General features: G+C 34.5%; 1 non-coding gene across 1 annotated transcript; it reads right to left on the bottom strand.

Annotated features, from left to right (window-relative positions):
• Positions 1-7,792: 7,792 nt before the first annotated feature.
• Positions 7,793-7,895, bottom strand: LOC124886261. Its single transcript, XR_007043347.1, has one exon. It is a non-coding gene; the product is annotated as a small nucleolar RNA R71 (small nucleolar RNA).
• Positions 7,896-8,111: the final 216 nt, after the last annotated feature.

Raw genomic sequence — 8,111 nt, 5'->3', positions numbered from 1 at the left:
CATAAAATTAACTTTCCAATTGAAGTTTGGAGAAAGACAAAAGGAATTCAAATTCCAGAAGTGAAAAGTATGCAGAATGTAGATTGTTGTGTTGAAGCAGCTCCTTTTGTGTATGAATTTGAAGTTTGACATTCTTTTTGCTTCCAACTTCATTGAGGCTCTGATATTCCTAGGTAATGAGAGAGCCTCACTGAAAATAGTCATAGTTTTTGAACTTTCACCTAGATTAGCAAGACTGTCAGCGGTATTGTTACCTTCTCTTAGAGTGTCATAAAAGATAAAATTTCTTTCATTTAACATCTCTATGATCTCCTCAATAGTATGCTCTAACTTTTATGGCGGTTTCTTAACCCTTTGATTAGGTTAAGGATGATAATCAAATCAGATTCCACAGTGATGTTGGTAAGCCTTTAATGATACATAATAAGATACCTTTTTGCATAACCTTTGCTTCTGCCAGATTGTTACTACAACTCCCATCATAATATGCAAAGGCACACAAAAAGACCCCATTGTGATCTCTAATTATGCCACCCCCTCTTATGTTGCCCGAATTGCCTTTGTTATACCAGCCCATATTTAGTTTAACCCATCTCACATAAGGTTTATCCTACATAATAGGTTGAGATTATATAACAGGTTGTCGGCTTTCCACTCCTCTAATAAAGTCATGCCAAAGATCAAATAGTTGTAGACCAGGAAATTGATGTTGGATAAATATGTAAATCATCTTATAACTTGTTGATTGGTCGACCAGTAAGACATTTTTTTGTTATAGAACCTAGCAGCACATCTCTTCTTCAATATTTGTCAATAGATGACGTTAGGCAAGCAAAGAAAGATCATCTTATAGGCCTCATTCTTGGCTTTAGTAATCCACCACTTCAAAACCCGTTGTCTCACTAACCTTGATCCATATTGATACCTCAGGAATTATTGAAGAAGGACCAGACTTTATTGGTAATATAACCACCACTAAATAAGTGATCAATATTTTTCTTATGGTGATTTTTCTATAATAGCTACAAATAAAAGAGAGATTCACTCCAAATCTTTTCACAATAATATCAGTAGCAACCTTATCTAGTAACACCCTCATCATGAAGAACCATATGTTTAAAAAGATCATTTTGTGCCAAATACATTTACCTATAAGAGTAGTATTGTCATGACTCAATTTATGAGTCATAATGGCACCTACTCCATCCCGCTAGTAAGTAAGCCAAACTATAGTCCGTAGCTACACGCAATGGGCTAAATTGTTGGAAAATGGCCTAAATGCCAAAAATCAACATTTAAAGACTTAAAATTATGATAAAATAGTCATTAGTCTAATAGATAGACAAAAGATAAATATTCATCCCACAACCTAGTAATGTTGGTACAAGAGCTACTACAAATGAAGCATATGTATTGAAATAGTCGAATATAATCTGTCTCAGATAATAAAATAATAGATATGGATAATAAAAGGAAAAAGGGTAACTCTGAATCCAATAGATCACCCAATCTCCGAAATTAACCTAGCACGAGCATAACATAAATGATGGGTACTAGTACTCGAATCTACACCAAAAAGGTATAGAAGTTTATTATGAGAACCAAAACCACTGGTACTTAATAGGAATCATCGGCTGACTGAGCTAAATCATGATATAAATATTTTAATGTCATGACCCAATTTCTCGAATCATGATGATGCCTACTATAACCCACCAGTAGGTAAGCCAAATTCGTAGTTCAAAATGGCTAGTAATGGACTACCCAACTAGATAAAGGCAAGAATGCAGAAAAGATGAAGTAAGAGATCAAATACATAATATAGTCCCAAAACCTAGATCAGTACAAGAGCTTCTACATAACAAGATATCAAAGTGAAGTACAAATGAATACCCTGATACAAGTTATCTTTGAATACAACATAGAGACTATTCTAGTACATAAGAGAGAGATAAGTAATACTTTGAATGTCAGGAGCTCACTCTAAGTCTCTGAACCATGGCTTCTCCGCAAACCGCACACCTTAACTATGATAACCCGTACTTATGATCTGTAGGCTCCAGAAGTGTAGTATGAGTACCAACCATGTGGTACTCAGTAGGAAACTGCTATATATATAAGTATATATCCAAGTATGAATATATATATATATATATATATATATATATATATATATATATATAGACGGAAAGAGAGAGAGGGAGAGAGAGATAAGGTCTACTTGAAGTACAACCTAAATCACCAGACTAGTTATTTAAGACCTAATAATCATAGAAAGAGCTAGTGCTAGAATACTCAGGGTTCTAATTCATGTATCAAGTCATCAGATGATCATACATAATAATATAATCATAAGATAAAAGAGTCTAGAATCATACCTCAAGTATCGATACCGAAATAATGACCAATCTATCATAAACTAGCCATAACAGTAATAATAACAATGTTAATAAGAATGCAAGTAATTAGCTAGTCTGGAAAAACAAATACCTAATTGATCCTATAATGTACTGCCACCGCGCCAGGCTTAAAAGGTTCAATCAACATACAAAACACCACAAGGCATAGTCATCACCCATACCTATGCATCTCCCTTCTTCCATAAGAGCTGATAGATATAGGTGCATACTGGTGATATACAATGCGCAAGAAAGAATAAATGCAACAGAATACATAATACCATAACTGATCCAAGTATCATAATACCATCATATTAACCATCACTATTATAACCATCATCATCATCGTAACCATCATCATCGTAGCCATCATTATCATAATCATCTTCTAGCTTTGCCAGGTATGTGTGTGTAAATATATATATATAAATATATATAATCTCCATGCATAGGGCTTACCGTACTCGAACCAGTAGATGTACACATAGGTACATCAATGTAATCATCCTCTAACCTTATCAGGTATATCATTATAATCATCCTTTAGCATTTTTGGGTATCAATGTATTATCACGATGTCCTTCAACCTTGTCGGGTATCAATTATATCATCATAATGTCCTCCAGCCTTATTGGTATATCACCTGTATCACCATAATTATCAGCACATGCATGAATGCATATATATATATAGAACATCAATACTAAAACCTGGTAATCTTGGGTGTATTTATAGGTCTAATCACTAACATTCACCCATATTTGGTCTTGTTCTGAGAGCTAAAATATGCTATTTTGATTATAATTAAGCTTTAATTGTGTTCCTTATCTAATGGACATGATTAGCGTATGTCGGACTAAATTATGATGAAATCGAATGTGATTGGATGCATTAACAAGATGTAATGATGAAGGGAGAAATAAAGGCATAGGAACATGGCTTGGGAAGAAATTAAAGAAGAAAAAGGTGAGAAACCAAAAGTTCAAAAATATCCTCAAGTATGTCACCATGTCGCGATGAAAGCTGAAGGAGGAATTGAGAATTGTTAAAATACAGTACCTCACTATGATTGCACCGCATCGCGGTGATGACTAAATCCATATTTGTCAAGAAATAGAAACTCACTGCGATTATGCCACATCGCAGTGAGTATAGCAATGTGAGGCTTGCCACATCGCGGTGATTATCAAAAGAAGAAATATCAGATCCAACTATAAAAGGAACAAATAGAGTCAACACAAAACACTTTTCAAAGCACAACAGCGGCGAAAAAATAGAAAAATCTCTCTTTTAGGGTTCTTAAAATTTGTTTTGAACTTCTTTACTACAAGATTAATTTTGGGTATGATTAATTACTTATTTTTGATGTTAAATTTAGAGATGAGTGCTAAAATCCCTTGTTTTGGGGTTGAGGTTGAGAACATGATTAATCTTTTATATTCTTATACGTAGTTTCTTATTGGATTATCATATGGGTTGTCCTTAATTTCTTGTGCTTACTATTTTGATGAGTGGCCACTATTAGAATAAATTGATATTTCTATGTACATCCAGGATGTAACGACCCAAATCTGGTACCCAGAATGCCACACGGCGCTCATGACCCCGAAGGACCACAAGCTAACCCATGACTGATATCTGTAACTGGGCACTGCATAATATACTATATAAATGCAAAAAAAGGCTGAAAGGCCATAAGGTTTAAATATCTAATAAAACATAACAACTGGAAATACAATATATCAATACCAAACAAAACTGAAATAACTGTCTAAACAAGCTATAGTCTGAAGCCTCTAAACTGTCTAAAAAAAATAGAGTTGATAGGACATATCCCCAATTAACTCCTAAATACTGAAATAATAAAGTAATAAAATAATCATGCTATCCTTAAATGATGAGGACTCACTGCTAGTTTGGACGCTGAACGCCTGATTTACTAAGGATGCTCTGGAGCTTGTGCTTCTGAACCTTGGTATAAAATACCATAGTGCAAATGCGTCAGTATGATTGAGTATACTGGTATGTAGGTGAGGTAGGCTGATTGTAAGGGGTTTATATGTATAAACAAAACTAACTAACTAAATAACATGAATGTGAAAATACATGTATGAATACGTGAACTGTAATTGAGATCGTGATATCACTGAATTTAAGTACTGATAATATATGTTTTATATAACTGATATACTATTATCTGAATGACTGTGTCTGACAATCTTGTTTGTGATAGAACTAGCTGAGTTTTGTACTGAACTGGGTGACTGTATCTGACAGTCCTGAATTTTATAAAACTATCTGAGTTCTATTACTGAGACTGAGACTGTAACTGTGGGAAGTAGTCATCTAACCGACATGCCCCAAATAAAGTAATATAATTAAGTTAGGTTCCAATCTGTAACCCTAATTAGAAGGGTTTCAATATCGTACCACTGGTAAGGATAAGCTGTGAGTAATCCCTCATCTAATAAGTACTCTAAAGAGAATGGTGGGACCCTCATATAACAGGTTAAGCCACCTCATTTACCCTCAATTAGAAGGTTTGATGTCTCAACCTACGCTGGCTACCTAGTTCTGGAGTGCAAGGATTGCTTCTAAGAATCACACCCTCTAATAACAGTTGAGTTCCTATCCTTGGGCTCACTCAGTGATGAATCATACTCCCATATAAATAGATACTAAACATGATTAACTAAACTAAACTGAACTGTGTTCATTAACTGATGGAACACTACTGAGATTACTGAATTTTTGAGATTACTGAGTTTACTGAGTTTTCCTGAGTCACATGACTAACTGAGTTCTATGAATCATGGCTTAATTGAGAGTATTTGGAAAACATGACACTGGCTCTAGGCACACAACTAAATTATCAGGTACAAGTACCCCCAGGACTCGATAGCATAAAAATAACAAGACATGACCCTTCTTGACACCTGACCATAGTCAACAATTCATAGTACAATCATTGGGAATTTTATGAAGTATTCGCATGCTATAAACTTATACATGAATAGGAATGCATGTAAACATATCATAATTTTATAAGCCTAATCTCATGAGCATTACTTCAATCCATTATAAAGCATAATAATAACATGGGAGTCATATCAAACATAAGGGAGAAACATGGATTCATCAATTTTGGTCACAAATGAGTCATAAGGCATAATTCCTATTCTCTTAGGCATTTTATCAAAAACCTTACATGCATATCTTTAGGCTTAGGCATGAATATTGAAATAATACTTCATGGCAATATTTTACACTTTCAATGCAAGAATTTCAGCCACATACTAACATATTTTCATGATAGTCATTAAAGACTTCAACTTAAAAATAAAAAAACAACATAAATATGGATATAATTCAATTCATACCATGGAATCCAAATTTTATATTTCAAATAGGGTTTCTTGAGCTTTATGGGTGGAAGGAACAAATGAATCAACAGTTGACATACCTGGGTGGATGATTTCTTGAAGATTGGTGAAGGAAAACTTAAATTCTTGACTTGAAATTCAACACCTAGGGTTTCTTGTTCTTGGGGATTGATCTTTGAGAGAAACCCTAATTTGGTATTATAGATGAATAAAGAAGTTATGAGTTTTGGTCTGGTATAATTAGGGGTCAAAATGGGTGGAAAAAGACCCAAATACCCCTTAAAATGGGTTAAAATTGCTGATTGGAAGTGGCAATAGTTTGGTCAACGGTTCATCACTGGCTCGATGGTACGTCGGTCCATCCCTTCATACTTGGTCAGAACCTGAACTTTCTGCCTTGTCTGCAATAGTGTGGGTGATGGTCCATCGCTAGCTCGATGGTCCATCGGTCCTGACCATCGCACTTGTATAGAAGATGGGTTCACTGCCTTATTCATGATGGCTTGGGTGACGGTCTATCGCTAGCTCGATGGTCCATCAACCTGACCATCACTTCTGGGTAGTTCCAACAATTCTCTGTAAAACATCCTTAAATTTTTACTCTGATACCATATTTGGATGAAATTGTTAACTTTTTCCTCTGATTTAAATATTAATCATTTAGGAAGTCATCACTAACTCTTCTGGAGACTAGATATGACTTAAATAAAGTTCGGGATATTACACAGGAGGAAAATTGTAGGATAGAACAAAGAGATTAAGGAGAAAAGTTCTTATCCTCTTATGAAATAAAGGATTTGAATTATCATCTAGGATAGAGATATATTTAGAAGCCTTGTTTGGTTCAATTGTAGGAAGATAGCCATATACATCTAAATGAATTATTGCATCCCCTCTCAGTGATGTAAGTTATAAAGTTCATGTAGGTAAAATATTTGAGGTTGGGAGACCATAATCGTGTTATAAACCCTGCGAATCAAAAACCTGATAACCAACTGGACTGCAATAAGGATAAAGAATTGTAAGATTTTTAGAAGAGCCTCAACCCTAGAATTCTCTTCATTAATATTTACAACCGTCGCTTGTTTTTCTATTGTCACAAATTGTTATTCTTATTTATTTACATTTTCATTCAAAACTTCAAAATCATCTTGATACTTTACAATACTTAATATCTCCTTATCTAAAACTAAAGTTGGTTGAATTGCTAGTTGCATATCCTTGGTTGAATTGCTAGTTGAATATCCTCGTGGGTACAATATCCGACTTTCTGAGTTACTATATTACTTGTAAGATTGCATACAATTGCTTGTGCATTTGAACACAAAAAGTTTTTGGCACCGTTGCCGGGGACTTGTACAATTAGTAATTTACTAAATTTTTAGTTTTTAATAGTAAGTTTAAGTTTTAACGACTTAATCTTAGTAGTTGAATTTTTATAGGTTTAGCTGAATATAGGACTGGCGAGATATAGAGAGTTGGTAGAGCCTTCTTTGGAACCAGAACTGGTATTTGACATAGGTGAAGAGCTCATTATCCAATTCAACAGGTTCAAATGTCTTAACAAAGAGATTCAAATATGGTTGATCTAAATGCGGGGCATGTGTCAACTCTGTTTATTCCAGCTGCTCCTGCTCAAGCAGCTACTAGACCTATTTATGAGGTGGAAATCCCACTAACGAACCATGTCACTAATAATATTCACAAGCACGAGCAAGGTGGTAAATTTGAATTAAAGTAGAATATGGTGAAATTACTAAATTTGGCTAGGCAGTATGCCATATTTTCACTGAATACCTATAGCAACACATACAAACCTTCCTAGAAATAAGTGATACTTATATTACTATAAGGGTGAATACTGATTATGTCAGATTGACTCTCTTCCCCTTTTCTTTAATTGGGGAAGTGAAGAGTTGGTTACATGCCGAACCATAACTCTCTATTACTTCTTAGGAATATATAGCTCAAAATTTCCTTTTTTAATTCTTTCCATCAAGGAAGACTGTATGTTTGAGAAGTGAGATTATGAGTTTAAAAAAAAAGGAGGGAATCTCTACTAAGCTTGGGAGAAATTTAACAGTATTCTTAGAAATTGCCCTCACCATAATTAGTCTAATGATGTTCTTGTTCATACTTTCATTTAGGGGTTAGATCCAAATACCAAGATTCTAATGGATTCAGCAGCTGGTGGGCAAGCTCTTGAGAAGACTTATGATGAATTGTACACACTGCTGAATCGGATTTCACAAAGAAACCCTGAATAACATGCTGACTCAAGGAGTGCTCCTAAGAAGGTTGCAGGTGTATTAGAAGTATATTAGTTCAC

Source organism: Capsicum annuum, chromosome 7 (genome assembly GCF_002878395.1).
Source record: "Capsicum annuum cultivar UCD-10X-F1 chromosome 7, UCD10Xv1.1, whole genome shotgun sequence".
In the NCBI taxonomy this organism is placed as follows: Eukaryota; Viridiplantae; Streptophyta; class Magnoliopsida; order Solanales; family Solanaceae; genus Capsicum; species Capsicum annuum.
Note: the sequence above shows the minus strand (reverse complement) of the source record. Positions and strands in the feature narration are given on the sequence as shown.